A 15417-nucleotide genomic window follows, 5' to 3' on the forward strand; every position below is an offset into this window, starting at 1 on the left:
ACCTTGCCCAAAAGAAGCCTCCCCTATTCTATCCCCTCCTCTCAGTCAGCCTTGCCCCACAGAAGCCTCCCCTATCCTAGCCCCTGGTTGCTGCTGTGAAATTAAAACTGAAAGTGAAACTCCTCTCCTCTGCTTGTGTTTTGCATTTGGAACAGATTTCTTTTCAGGTGGGGAGGGGGAGTAGAACTCCTTAGCATCAAAGCGTGCTAATGGGGTTTTTATTATTCTATTGGGGTTTTAATATTCGGCCGTATGTAATAAGTTTTTTAATTGGGGTTTTAACTTGTATTTATGTATATTTTACATGGCTGTTAACCGCCCTGAGTCCCTCGGGAGATAGGGCGGTATATAAATTTGATTAAATAAAATAAAAAAAATAAATAAATAAAATAAAAATCATAATATAGGAAATACTAATCTCTGATGGTCATTTCAAAAAATCCTTTCTTAGCAAGCGCCTAGAAGCCAAGAGGAACATAGGTGGCAAATTTCAAGTTTGTAGGCTTTACAATTCTGGAAATTTCATGATTACAGCATGAGTGGTTTTCGCATTTATATATATAGATTATCTTTAAATGCAAAGGGAAGTATTGGTATTAGCTGATACCAAGCGAACACCAGCTTTTAAAGCTGCTTGTGCTTTACTGCATTAAGCTTCAGCCCAGCCTGTCAGGAAAATAAAAGTGGAAATATCCTGAAAGATCCAATCCAGCCTTAACTTGTGCTGGTACAAGTGGTAAGGAAAACACCTGGTAGTGCTGATGGATTTGCTACCTAAAAACAAATATCAATGCAAAAACATTTTTAGGACAGAATTCATTCATTCATATTTTTTTTATTCTTACCTAGCAAATACAGTCCATCTTCACTCAAGTCTGCCTGTCTTCAGAAAGTGCTTCTCCAACTATGTGAAACATCACACAACCCCCTCAAAATGTAGCTCTCTCTGCTGCGGCAGTTATGAATGTCTGTGGTTATTTGTCATGACTTGAGTCATTTTTCGCACCAGCTGGGGGATATTCTACAGGAATAAAGCAGGCAGGTGGGGAACAGTTGTTATTTTATTCATAAAAGAAAGTAAAATCTGGCCTCAGCCCCCCAGAGTGACGGCATCTAAAGTCAACAGATCTCTTGGCCAGTAACATGTATGAAAATCTCACTTATGGAAATGCAACGTTGCACAAGTCATGCAGAAGATGGAAAGGAAAAAGATGGAAAGATTCTGCACCATCCATAATGGAGGAATGGTTGGTGAAGATGTTGGGACTTTCAGAGATAGCTAAATTGGCTTCCTTGGTTAGAGAAAAGACAGCAGCTACATTTATGGCTGACTTGAAAGCATTATAACCTTTTTGCATGGAAAAAAAACAACGAAGCTATGATTTATCAGAATAAGAAGATTTGGGAGGGACCTTGGAGGTGTTGTAGTCCAACCCCCTGCTCAAGCAGGAGACTCTATACCATTTCAGACGAATGGCTGTCCACTCTCTTCTTAAAAGCCTCCAGTGCTGGAGCACCCACAACTTCTGGAGGCAAGCTGTTCCACTGGTTAATTGTCCTCCCTGTTAGGAGGTTTCTCCTTAGTTCTAGGATGGTTTTCTCCTTGAGTAGTTTCCATCCGTTGTTTTTCATCTTGCCTTCTGCTGCTTTGGGAAATAGATTGACCTCCTCTTTTTTGTGGCAGCCCCTCAAATATTGGATCACTGCTATCATGCCACCCCAATTCCTTCTTTTCATTAGACTAGACCAGTAGTGGGTTTCACTTACCTTCGCTACCGGTCGGGAACTGTGAGCGTGGGTGTGTGTGTGATGATGTCCTGGCAGGTGGGCGGAGCCTCCCGCTGCCACTGCTATCGGTACATCTGAACCGGGATGAACCAGTAGAAACCCACCACCGGACTAGACATAACCAATTCCTGCAACTGTTCTTCATATGTTTTAGTCTCCAGACTGCACTCTTTTCAAAGATTGGAAATTAAATTAGGGTTTTGATGATCCAACAGAATCAATCACAAAAAGGAAAGAGTAATGTTGTAACCCTAGAGCATGTGGTAAACTTATAATTACAGTACACTTATAATGGATTCAAAAGATTTGGCACCCACAAGTATTCCTTGACATATGGGCATAATGGAGCCTGCTCACCAGACTTGTATGTCCTAACGGTTGTAATGTGGATTGGTGACCAACAGAGATGGAATTTCAGCAGGTTCTGACCAGTTCTGGAGAACCAGTAGCGGAAATTTTGAGCAGTTTGGAGAATCGGCAGTAAAAATTCTGACTGGCCCCACCCCCATCTATTCTCTGCCTCCCAAGTCCCAGCTGATCGGGAGGAAATGGGGATTTTGCAGTAATCTTCCCTTGCCACACCCACCAAGCCACACCCACCAAGCCATGCCACACCCACCAAGCCACATCCACAGAACCAGTAGTAAAAAAAATTCAAACCCACCACTGGTGACCAAGCCAATTTTATGAACATTTTTGCAGCGATCGTGGTCATTAAGCAAATGGTGCAGACTTTAAGTGAGGCAATGATTTGCTATGGGTGTGATTTTGCCCCAAAACGGAAGAAAGTTAGTTCCAGTTTCCTGCAAAACTGTATCACGTGGCTGCAGGAGGCTGCAAATGGTTGTCAATACAACCATGTTGCAGAATGCCAAAAGTTCAGTCACTTTTGCACAAGGGGAGTCTGACCCCCTCCCCTCAAATTCAGGTTGTAAGTCCCCCTTTTCAGGTCAGTCATAACTGTCAAATGGTCATCCTGCAACCGTTCATTTGAGGACAACCTAAACAATGAAGGGTGTGAATTGCAAGGATTAAAATAACATCCATTGAACAGACTGATCAGTTTGCCTATAGTACAACAACAGTGCTGGTTATAGAGGAACTGTGTGTTGAAATTAGAAACCCAAAAACAAAACCATATTCAATCCCAGAGTGCAAGATCAGACTGGAGGCCAAGATAAAGAAATTTAGATCAGATGCAAGTAATTTAAAGGACATGAAAGGGCAAACACGGAAGTATGCAAAGATCAAGGCAAGCTAATAAAAAAATATTGGCTTAGCACCAGAAAAATTGAAAAGGGTTTGGAAATCATAAAGCAGCGAATAACAGCAATTGCAGTGAAAAATAGAATGCTGCGAGGCATGAATCATCCAATTTAAGCAAAATCAGCTATTGCGATCGGATCAGAGGCCATTCTGCTAGAGTATAAAATTCTGAAAGTGGAAAACATGGCCAATGGCGAGAGGCTGGGTGTTGTAGGCCAGCAACATCTGGAACTGGAGCAGGCACATCTGCAGAAGGTGTTAAAAAAAGAGTCAAGAATGCTATATGTAAAAAGGGGGAGGGGAGTGACAGATTTTATTGCATGGTGGTAGCCATGCAAATATCTCCAGTTAGCAGCACAACTGAGAGGATAAGGTGTGGGGGATTCAGTCCCCAAATGGCTGCTATAGAACAGGGGTCTCCAACCTTGGCCCCCTTAAGACTTGTGGACTTCAACTCCCAGAGTTCCTCAGCCAGCTTTGCTGGCTGAGGGACTCTGGGAGTTGAAGTCCACAAGTCTTAAAGGGACCAAGGTTGGAGACCCCTGTTGTAGAAGAATACTCCCACATACCCAGAAGGCCACTGAACTCTGCTCCCAAAAGAGAATCTACAATCCCATGGAGATGCTTTTTCAAAAGACAACTGGGTTATGCTTTTTCCTTGAGGAAGAAGGCAGTTTGCTTCTCATCCAAGAAGCTTCATCAGTTCTGAGTGAATGGTGGTGGCAGGGGAGTGGGGTGGGGGGAATGGAAGGATTAGCTTTGATCAGTGGTAGTCAACCTGGTCCCTACCGCCCACTAGTGGGCATTCCAGCTTTCATGGTGGGCAGTAGGGGTTTTGTCCGATACTGAAGCACTTTCCTTTTTTTTAATTTAATTGACTTTTTAAAAAAAATTCATAGCATTATTTAAAAACATTTTCATTAGGTTTTCATAAAATTCCCCGTGACAATTTAAATTTCTGAAAATATACTATTTGTATCGCCTGTGCATATGTTTAGTTCACGTTACGTAAATGAAATTAAATGGCACTTATAGTGCGACCACAAACCAAAGAGCCTCATCCCAGAATAGCTCGCGCATCTCCCCCTACACCACCCAGCTGTAACAGACAAGCAGAGCTGGTAGCCGGCGCCCCCCCAAACCCAATCCATGATGCGCAAGAGGCATGCGCAGACAACGATACATGGCGCATTACTGTGGAACTGGTGGGCAGTTAGAAAATTTTACTACTAACAGAGATACAAAAGTGGGCGGTAGGTATAAACAGGTTGACTACCCTTGGTTTTGATGATAAGTTCCATTCCCCGCTCCCCTTATCCAGTCAGAACTGATGAACTTGTCTTCCTGAAAAAAAAATGTCTTCCTGAAAAAAAAAACCCCAATCATCATTCAGTTGCCTTTTGAAAAAGCACTTTTGAGGCAACCATGACCTGTATGACTGAGAATCTCCACAGACAATCCTGTGGAGACTTTTACATGATCCGAAACTTTCCCTCAGTTGAGGAACTAGGTGTGTCTGCTCTAAGTAACCACTGTCAAATCTCTTTTCTAACAAGAGCTTTCTCTAGGGAACTTGGTATGTCTAGTGAAGTCCAACAAAGAGAAGGACCAGGAATGACATGAGAGCAGTCTTCCACTACTTGAAGGGCTGTCATATAGAAGAGCGGGACAACCTATTCTCCATAGCACCTGAGGGGCAGGACAAGAAGTAACAGGTGGAAGATCATTAAAGAGAAATCCAGCCTAGAATGCAGCAGAAATTTCCTGACAATGAGAACAATTAATCAGTGGAACGACTTGCCTCCCGAATTTGTGGGTGCTCCATCACTAGAGGTTTTCAAGAAGAGATTGGACAGCCATTCAACAGGGATGGTCTAGAGCAGTGATGGCTAACCTTTTCTGGACCAAGTGCCCAAAGTGCACGCACACGTGTGTGAAAGCGCGCATGCCCTCCAAACCCCCAAAATGCAGTGTGTACGCAGCCCCCATGCATGCGCCCTCACCTCTGCGCATGCGCCTGCAACCTGCTTGCATTCCCACACATGTATGTGCTCCCACACACATAATGTCCAGCCCCTGTGCATGCACATACGCGTATGCCCCCCCTGCACGTGCCTCACCCCCCGCGCATGCGTGGCAGAGACCCAATGACCAGCTGGCTGGTGGGAGGCGTGCACACAAGCACAGGGGACCTAAACTGGGATGACGGCTCATGTACCCACAGAGAGGATGCTGCGTGCCACCTGTGGCATACGTGCCATGGGTTCACCATCACGCGTATAGAATAGAATAGAATTTTTTATTGGCCAAGTGTGATTGGACACACAAGGAATTTGTCTTGGTGCAGATGCTCTCAGCATACATAAAAGAAAATATACATTCAGTGGTGGGATTCAAGGAATTTAGCAACCGATCCTCTGCCCTAATGATTTCTTCCAACAATCAGTTTGCCAAACTGCTCAGAAAGTTAACAACCGGTTCTCCCAAAGTGGTGCGAACTGGCTGAATCCCACCACTGTATACGTTCATCAAGAATCGTAAGGTACAACACTTAATGATAGTCATAGGGTACAAATAAGCAATCAGGAAACAATATCAATATAAATCGTAAGGATACCAGCAACAAGGTTAGTCATATAGTCATAAGTGGGAGGAGATAAGTGATGGGAATGATGAGAAGATTAATAGTAAGTGTAGATTTAGTAAATAGTTTGACATTGTTAAGGGAATTATTTGTTCAGCAGAGTGATGGCCTTCGGGAAGAAACTGTTCTTGTGTCTACTTGTTCTGGTGTGCAATGCTCTATAGCGTCGTTTTGAGGGTAGGACTTGAAACAGTTTATGTCCAGGATGTGAGGGATCTGTAAATATTTTCACGGCCCTCTTTTTGACTCGTGCAGTATACAGGTCCTCAATGGAAGGCAGGGTCTCCTGCTTGAGCAGAGGGTTGGACTTGAAGATCTCTAAGTTCCTTTCCAACACTTATTCTATGTTCTTTTTCTCAAGATGCCTGGTTTACTTCCAGCACAACAGCTTCGTATTTATTTCAGATGATGGGGAAGGTTATAGGGAGAATTTCAGTTTAGAAAGTTAGGGGAGACGGCCTGACAGATTGGCGCTCAAGTCTTTGCATGCCGAAACAACACACTGTCTGCCACTGATGTAGTTGTTGTATTACAAAAGACAGTTTGCCAGGCAGGGGAAATAAAATCTTGATATTAAGGATGCAAGGAAAAAAAATCATTTATGGCATTTTCAACCACATCCACCATCAATGCTTTGAAGACTTGAAAGAATTTTTTTTTAAAAAGGGGGACTATTTCTGACAGGCAAACCTTGAAAATGAATGACACATTTCTCTCTCTACGACTCTCCCCCTGGTTGAAATCTAAGATGATGCTGTCACTAACAGCCTTCTCCCTCATTATCCAAATACTTTTTGCTTCCTTCCACCTTAGAAGACTTGATAGGAAACCCTTCACTCAGAAACGAGTGTGAAAGAGTAGGGCAAGGCAGTGACTCAGAACTGGCGCTCAGAAAAGCCAGAGCTTAGAAAAGCATTCTGGATTCACACCCAGGGTAGTTTGCAAAGTTTAATGGGCCCCAAAAGAGGAATAATCAGCATTGGATCACCAGAGAAAGTATTTCCTGAATGTAGTTATTTCTGGAGGAGTTTAGTTCTGCTTGGCTAGCTTCTATCATTGAGTTGATTTCGTCCAGGGCTGGATCTGATTAGAATTTGGATGGGAGACCAGCAAAAAAAATCCCAGGGTTTTCCCAGGCAAGGAAGAAAGCTCAGAAACACACACATGCACGCACGGTTGTATTCCTACAACATACTTAACCAGGTCAACTATGATCCTAATCGTCATATTAATCCAGCATGCAAAGATTGGGTGCTTAATTTGCATGCATTGTGTGAATCTGACATCTGAAGACTTTGGTACAAATCCAGTCATTAGTTCGGTAACCGGGTTAAGCATGTGGAATGAATGCAGCCGAGGCAATTTTGAAGCTTGCAGGGAAAACAAGGGAAAGCAACTTGGAGGACGTTGAAAATTTCAGCAGAGTGTATTGTATTCCACCTTTTTCTGACGGTGTGGCATGTACACGCCCTCTAAACTAGTGGGAGATCTGGTCTTCTGTTCTGAAATGTACACATACATATACGTATACCCAGTGGCATGGTGACCCAGCGGTAAAGAGAGTTCAATCCTAAGTAGGGCAGATGTTTCTCTCCCCTAGGGCACAAATAAAAAATATCTGCTGCAAACTCTGCATGGCGTCAGGAAGGGCATCCGGCTAGTAAATGCTCAACTCCATCCAGTCCCCCTACCCTGAATTAACGGATTACAGGGTTGTAAAAAGGGAGATATGCATGTACATGTACATATACATCAGGGGTGAAATGCTCCCGGTTCAGACTGGATCGGCTGATCCGGTAGCAATGGCGACGGGTGGTTCAGAGAATCCCTGCCCCCCCCACCCCGCCCATGCCCACCCAATGCCCGGTTGCACACATCCCTGCTTACCGCTTCTTTTTAAAAAATGCTTTTAAAAGGTAAAAAAGAGGCTTTGATGATCACAGCTGAGCTGTGTGATCGTCAGAGCCTCTTTTTTTTACTTTTAAAAGTATTTTTTACAGCCTATTGGCCGAATAGGTTGTAAAAAATGCTTTTAAAAGGTTAAAAAAAGGCTCTGACAATCACAGCTGAGCCACACAATCATCAGAGCCTTTTTTTACTTTTAAAAGCATTTTTTTCAGCCGAATAGGTTGAAAAAAAATGCTTTTAAAAATAAAAAAAAGATTGTGCGCCACAGCTGACCACCTGTCCGGCACACTGTTCTACTTACCCCATGCCTCCTTTTGGCGTGCACTGCACACACGCATGTGCACTTTGCATTTGGTGCATAGTGTGCATGCACATGCAACACGCATGCACAGCCAGCCAACCGGTAGTAAACTAGTTCAGATTTCGCCACTGATATACATACATATGCACATAATAGATACATGTAGATATCCCTGAAGGAGAAACTAGAGAGGACGTGGAAACTGAAAGCCAAAGTGGTCCCAGTGTCGTGTCCCACTCCTCCGCTGACGACCGGGTCAGGGAAATCCGAATCAGGCGTGCCTCTGCAGCTCTGCCAAAGTCCTATCAGAGTTCTCAAGGCAGGCAGGAGACCAGAAAGTGACTTCAGCAATCCAAGTTAGACTTTGCCTGACTCAGAGAATGCCAGAAAGCAGATCCTTTATATAGGCCATGGGGTGTGGCTCCATGACTCAGCACTTATCCAGGCCTGCCCCTCCCTTCCTTCTGTCACCGCCGCCTATCAATTCTTCTGAAGCGAGGGTCACTCCAGTCTGCAGCTGTTGGTAAGTGACCTCCCTCAGGCTCACATGCTGTGGGGGAGGGGGAGGGGTCTAGTTGCTCCGTTTGCCTGGGCATGGAGCCAGGGCTGGGACCGGGAGGCATACTAGGACATTCCTCAGCGTTCGGAAGCAGATAAGAAGGCCCCGGCTGCGGTGAAAGCGGGCGAGACACAACACCCAGTGGTGGTGGGAGCACCAGGGGTTGTGCAGAGTAGCTCCAACAGATCCCAAAAAGAACATCAGAGCCCTCGGTCCAGAAGATGCACTGCTAGGAACAGTTAAGATGTTGCGCAGAAAACTCATATATATGTACTATAAATATTGCTTTACAACACTTGACATGGATGGATCCATGGATGGATGGATGGAGAGAAAGAGATCAATCATGGATGGATGGATGGATGGATGGATGGATGGATGGATGGATGGATGGATGAATGGATGGGTAGGTAAGGGTGGAATCACAGAATAACTTGATTAAGGGCTATAATGTACATAAGGTTAACTCTGACGAACAGGAGGAAGAGCCACAACCAAGATAACTATCAGATAAATAAAATCTGGGCACTGTAAATTGAGAAAGCATCTCAGACAAAACCCTCCCTAGTTCTCATGAAGTTAAAGGGAGGGTGGAAACATATTCAGACTTGCAAGGTTCTGTTCCTTTAAACCTATAATAAAAATGCTACAGTATTAGCATGCATAATTTTGGTTTCATAGTCTGCTCCATCTTGGAAGGTTGACAAAGACTTCCCCAACGCCAAACCAAGGAATCATATGCACATCAACTTTCCCTAATCCAATACACTGCCCTCCAAATATGTTAGAATTACAGCTCCCCAAATGCCCATAATATCCAGCCTTGCCTGCACTCAAGAGGTCGGCCATTGAGGCTCCCAAACATCCTTTCCCATTTACCCCAATTTCTTTTGCTGTCACATCCCCTGGAGGTTGTTGATATCTCACTGAGGTTCAAAACCATGTTTATCTATCCCGATATTCAAGGAACCCTTTCAGTATTCAGCAATACTGGGGGAGTGGACTCCCTCAAGCTGTGTACAACCTATTTGGCTTTCTCACCTTTTGCCTTGGAAGAAAAGCGGGATTGAGCAACCTGAAATAGAAGCCAAAGCAGGAGCAAGCAGAGAGATCAGCTACCAGAAGAGGGAACGGTCACTATTATGCCGGTGTATTCAAAGATGGGTGGCAGAGAGCAGTTGGATTCAGCAACAAAGAAAAGCCTCAAAGGAGCAGCCCCAGGAAGCTCGGCTTCCCAGGCGCAACAGCTGCTAAAGGGGGCAGGAAGGAGACAGAGTGGGAGAGATCGGATTTAAGAGCTTTCATAGAGGCGTAGCATCAAAGGAACCTTGAAGTCTGGGCCACAGCCGATGAAAAAAATGCCTTTCGTGGGCATGCTGCGATACGCAAGGAGGGTGTGGGACAAAAGAGGGAAGGGGGGATCAGCTCAGATTAATCTGCCAGGCATTTTAAGAATTTTCCTGCATGTCACTCACCATTGGAGGCAGAGGAGTGGTGCAGAAAATGAGGCAGAAAATTAGCCCTTGAGTCTTATTCCACACACACACACACACACACACACACACACACACACACACACACACACCAAATAAACCTAGAAACACTGGCTCTGGTTTGCACAATATCCTAGATTAGGCCAAAAAAAAAAACCACAATAGGGTTAGATCAGAGGTTCCCAATCTTTTTCGCCCGCGGCTCCCCCGGAAATCCGACCTGCAACTGCGCATGCGCACCAGACACGCCCGCGGCTCCCCGGAAATCCGACCTGCAACTGCGCATGCGCACCAGACGCCCCAGAAATGGCGCATCAGCGCCGGACCCAGAGGGCGCAGATATTCCGCGGCGCCCCCATGACGATAGCGCGGCTCCCTGGGGAGCCGCGGCTCACAGTTTGGGAATCACTGGGTTAGATGGTTGTGGATAAACTGTTTCAACTCCTACCCTCAAAACGACGCTATAGAGCACTGCACACCAGAACAACTAGACACAAGGATAGCTTTTTCCCGAAGGCCATTACTCTGCTAAACAAATAATTCCCTCAACACTGTCAAACTATTTACTGAATCTGCTCTACTATTAATCTTCTCATAGTTCCCATCACCAATCTCTTTCCACTTATGACTGTATGACTATAACTTGTTGCTGGCAATCCTTATGATTTATATTGATATATTGACCATCAATTGTGTTGTAAATGTTGTACCTTGATGAAGGTATCTTTTCTTTTATGTACACTGAGAGCATATGCACCAAGACAAATTCCTTGTGTGTCCAATCACACTTGGCCAATAAAACATTCTATTCTATTCTTTAAGAAGCATGGACTTCAACTTCCAGAGTTCCCTAGCCAGTATGCTGGGTGGAGAATTCTGGGAGTTGAGGTCCACACATCTTAAAGTGGCTGAGGTTGAGAATAATTCCCTCAACTGTCAAACTAGTTACTAAGTTTGCATTACTATTAATCTTCTCATCGTTCCTATCATCCATCTCCTCCCACTTATGACTGTATGACTGTAACCTTGTTGTTGGTATTCTTAAGATTTATATTGACTGTTTCCCTATGACTATCATTAAGTGTCGAACCTTATGACTCTTGATGAAGGTATCTTTTCTTTTATGTACACTGAGAGCATATGCACCAAGACAAATTCCTTGTGTGTCCGATCACACTTGGCCAATAAAAATTCTATTCTATTCTATTCTATTCATAACACGTTGTGCAATGTTATATGAATCAGACCATCAGGGTAAGAAAATCTGATCTAGAGAAGTTATGCAAATAGAGAGATTACCTTTTGCTAAATGAGCTTGTGCATCTTCCATGAAGCTGAATAGTGTGTGCAAATAAGATGGGGTTACATATCCGTATTTCTTGCATAAACCCCAATCCGGGGGGGGGGGGGTTCACCTAACGCAAAGCAAAGACTTTGATGGCTTAACGTATCGGATGAACTGAGCAGAAGGGTCTCAAAGGAAGACAAACCTGTCCTTTCACCATTTTGGTAATAATATTGACTCAGCCTTCCATCCTTTATAAGGTAGGTAAAATGAGGATCCAGATTGTTGGGAGGGCAATAAGTTGACTTTGTAAATATACAAATAGAATGAGACTATTGCCTTATACACTGTAAGCCGCCCTGAGTCTTCGGAGAAGGGCGGGATATAAATGTAAATAAAAAAAATAAAAAAATAAAAATATTGCTCAAATGCATCACAAACAATAAATCTTCAACCCTGTTATTAAAATCATAATATGTTCATGTATATATTACTATGTAACAACACATTTTAACATTTTTGTTTCAGTAACCATTTTCACAGCATTTTGTCCCTAAGATGCTTACTGTTACAGCTAGCACTCGGCAGTCAGTATATTTACGATGGTTCCCAAGATCACAGGATCGCCATTTCTAGCCTTCCCAGGAAGCTTCTGACAAGCAAAATCAGTGGGGGAACCCAGATTCACTTAACAACCACAGCAAAAAAAAAAAAAAGTAGTTGTAAAATGAGGCATAACTCACTTAACGACCGTAGCGATGGAAGTCCCGGTTCAGATTGTGGTCGTATGTCAAGGAGCATCTATATTTATGCGTTATCATTTTTAAATGCAAGGATAATGAGCCGCTTTGCAAAATATTTTTGTAGGAATGCGAAAGAGAATTACATTAAAACTCAGTAAACTTGCAGATTGGGTCTGGTGCCTCCAGCCTCATCCACAACTGACTGTGGAAAAGAAAAGTTGTTTAGGCTGGAAGGATAAGAGAAAGGCCCACTGGAGGTTGGAGGTAAAGAAAAGGCTGCTCATATCAACCTACCCTACAGATAGTCCTCAACTTATGACCACAACTGAGTCCAAAATTTCTGTTGCTAAGCGAGACAGTTGTTAACTTAATTTTGCTCCATTGGACAACCTTTCTTGCCAAGTGACTCACTGTAGTTGTTAAGTTAGTAACATTGTTAAGTGAACCTGTCTTTCCCCATTGACCCTGCTGGCCAGGTTACAAAAGGTGATCACGTGACCCCAGGGTCTTGCAATTGTCATAAATTTGAACCAGTTGCCAAGCATCCAAATTCTGGTCACATGACTTTGGGGAGGTTGCAATGGTCTTAAATGTGAAAAAAACAACCCTGTCACTTTTTTCAACATCGAACAGCCAATACATGAATGGTTTTTAAGTCGATGATTACCTGTAAAATGCATACACTGCCTTCCTCACTGAAGGGGATTTTTTTAAACCCCACATCCCTTCTAGGATGATTGGGTTGTTTCAGGATCATTATCAGCCAATTTGAATAAGTTTTTTAATTCTGATTTTATTGTATTGTATTTATGAATGCTATTTTTATCTGGCTGTAAACCGCCCTGAGTCCTTCGGGCGGTATACAAATTAAATAATAATAATAATAGTTATTATTATTATTATTATTATTATTATTATTATTATTATTATTATTATTATTATTATTATTATTATTATTATTATTATTATTATTAGGCAAACCTCCATAGTTTAGTGTGGACATGAATATGGGTCTTGCCAATCAAGTCCAGAATATAAACTGCTTTGCACCCTGGCCTTCAGTCACTTCCCTTCCTCCACCTTCTGGATACGATGTCTAGTCATAGTGCCTTTGGCCAAAGAGGACACCATTACAATGAAAAATCAACTGCACATCCAAGATATAGACGATATTCTTCTACTGTTGTATATGAAAGAAACTTCCTATGGGGACAGTCTTGACCACCAGACCATCACTGGGTTCCTAAGAAAGCAATTGTCCTCAGTCAAAATCTGTAGCCATGAAACTAAGGTGGCCAAGTTTTTGTGAAGTTGGTTGCTCATGGACCAGCTGGGGCTAGGTGGCCAAAGGGACCTCTGTATCTCTCTAGCCACAAGTGTCATCAACCAATCAATCAATCAGAGTAGAGCTGGAAATAACCTTGGAGATCTTCTAGAAGGCAACTTTAAGCCTGGAGGACTTCAACTCTCAGAATTCCCCTGGAATTGGCTGGGGTATTCTGGGAGTTGAAGTCCTCCAGGCTTAAAGTTGCCAAGGTTGGAGACCCCTGTTCTAGAACACTAATACTTGAGTTAAATGCACTCTTTACATTTAGAAATGGATTGCCTTCCACTGGAACCTGGTTTTTCAGGTGTTCAACTGAACAAATCATAAATGAACCCAAAGACTGGGTTCACACAAGACCTTAAACACACTAAAGCAGTGATGGCTAACCTTTTTGGCACTGAGTGCCCAAACTGGAGCATGCGCACATGCTGGCGTGCTGGAACCAGGAAGATGGCAGCTGGCCAATGCGCGGCAGCAACTGGCATGTGCGCGGCAGCCAGTTGCTCTTATGGGTTCCATCGCACGCATGCAAACCGGTCAGCTGCTCTGTTCTGGGTTCCAGCGCGCGCATGCACGCCGCACAACTGGTCTTTGAAAGACCAGCTGGCCGGCGCGCATGCATGCACCAGAACCCAGAACAGAGCAGCTGCCCGGTGCACATGCACGCCGGACCAGCTGGCCAGCGACGAAACCCGGAAGAGCAGCTGGTGATGGCGCGCGTGTCCATAGAGAAGGTTCTGCGTGCCATCTTATAACTGGTTAAGTGTGTTGTGAGAGCACAACTACCAGACATATAATAATTCTCACATTAAAACTTAGTTTAGTGGCCACACCCATGCCTTTTAGAGATACATCTCCAGTTGGGCATCCCTTGGGTTAAGATTAGACAATAGTCCACTACAAATTTTATTCATTCTCAGGGACAACTGGTTCTAAAAACCACAATTTTCCTCCATTAAAAAAAAAACAGTAATAATGAAAAATGGGATCAAAATGCATCAACAAGTTACGCAGGTGTTGCAACAATCCCTACAAATCACTGAAAAGTCAAAACTAGCATCAGAAAAAATTATGACATACATGAGCCAAACAGTAAATCCAGCATTAGGGAAGAAAAGAATTTTCAGTAACGATTTTAAAAGGTTTGGTTGAATGTAACCTTTTGGCTGGCAAAATAACCAAGGTGAATGAAACAATATGCATTGTTATGGAAATAATGAATCCTTGTGAGCAAATACATTTCTGACCATTTCAAAGCACCAATTCTATTCTTGGCATCATTTTGATTTCATTAAAAAATGTGCATGAAATAACAGAATCATTTTCATAGGCATAGAAAATGTACTTTTCACTTCTTCCGAACAGATGAATGTTTTCCAATACTTTTCCCTACTGCATGCCTTTTTTTATGCAATTTTCAGCAAGATACATGTTTAGCATGCATTCTTGCTATCATTTCCTTTTATACACAATTCTCCCTACAAGACATATTTTGGTATGCATCATTTGATAGAGGACCAGCATTGCAAAATCTGAAGTACTCACAGCTAAATTATCTTCAGATTTGTATATATTAGTTTCAGAAGTACAAATTAAGTTGTGAATAAAAGTTTTGACTAATCAGCCATTCTGGAGCTGCATAAGAAAAACACTGTCAAATCTCTTTTCTAACAAGGGAACTAGGGATGTCTAGTCTAATGAAGAGAAGCACCAGGGATGACATGGGGGTTGGGCTAGATGACCTATAAGGTCCCTTCCAACTCTGTTTAAAGAAATCTGTTTAAAGAAACCACATGATGGCAGTCTTCCAGTACTTGAGGGGCTGTCATGCAGAAGAGCAGGTCAACCTATTCTCCAAAGCACCTGAGGCAGGACAAGTAACAGGTTGAAAATGATTAAAGAGAGATCCAACCTAGGACTAAGGAGAAATTTCCTGTCTGTGAGAACAGTTACCGCTGGAAGTTGTGGATGCTCCATCAGTGGCGATTTTAAGAGACTGGACAATTATTGTCCAAATGGTAGAGATTCTCCTGATTGAGCAAAGTCCCTTCCAAGCCTATTTGTTCTGTCTCCTTCCCCACTTCAGACCCACAAGCTGGCCTT

General features: G+C 43.2%; 1 protein-coding gene across 1 annotated transcript in view; it reads right to left on the minus strand.

The window, feature by feature from the left end:
* Nucleotides 1-1440, minus strand: part of LOC131204458 (platelet-activating factor receptor-like) — a 10184-nt gene extending 8744 nt beyond the window's left edge. The window contains exon 1 of the mRNA XM_058195764.1: nt 846-1440. The gene's annotated coding sequence lies outside the window, so the exon portion shown is untranslated. The remainder of the gene's footprint in view (nt 1-845) is intronic.
* Between the last annotated feature and the right edge of the window lie 13977 nt (nt 1441-15417).

Source organism: Ahaetulla prasina, chromosome 10, assembly GCF_028640845.1.
Source record: "Ahaetulla prasina isolate Xishuangbanna chromosome 10, ASM2864084v1, whole genome shotgun sequence".
Classification (NCBI taxonomy): domain Eukaryota; kingdom Metazoa; phylum Chordata; class Lepidosauria; order Squamata; family Colubridae; genus Ahaetulla; species Ahaetulla prasina.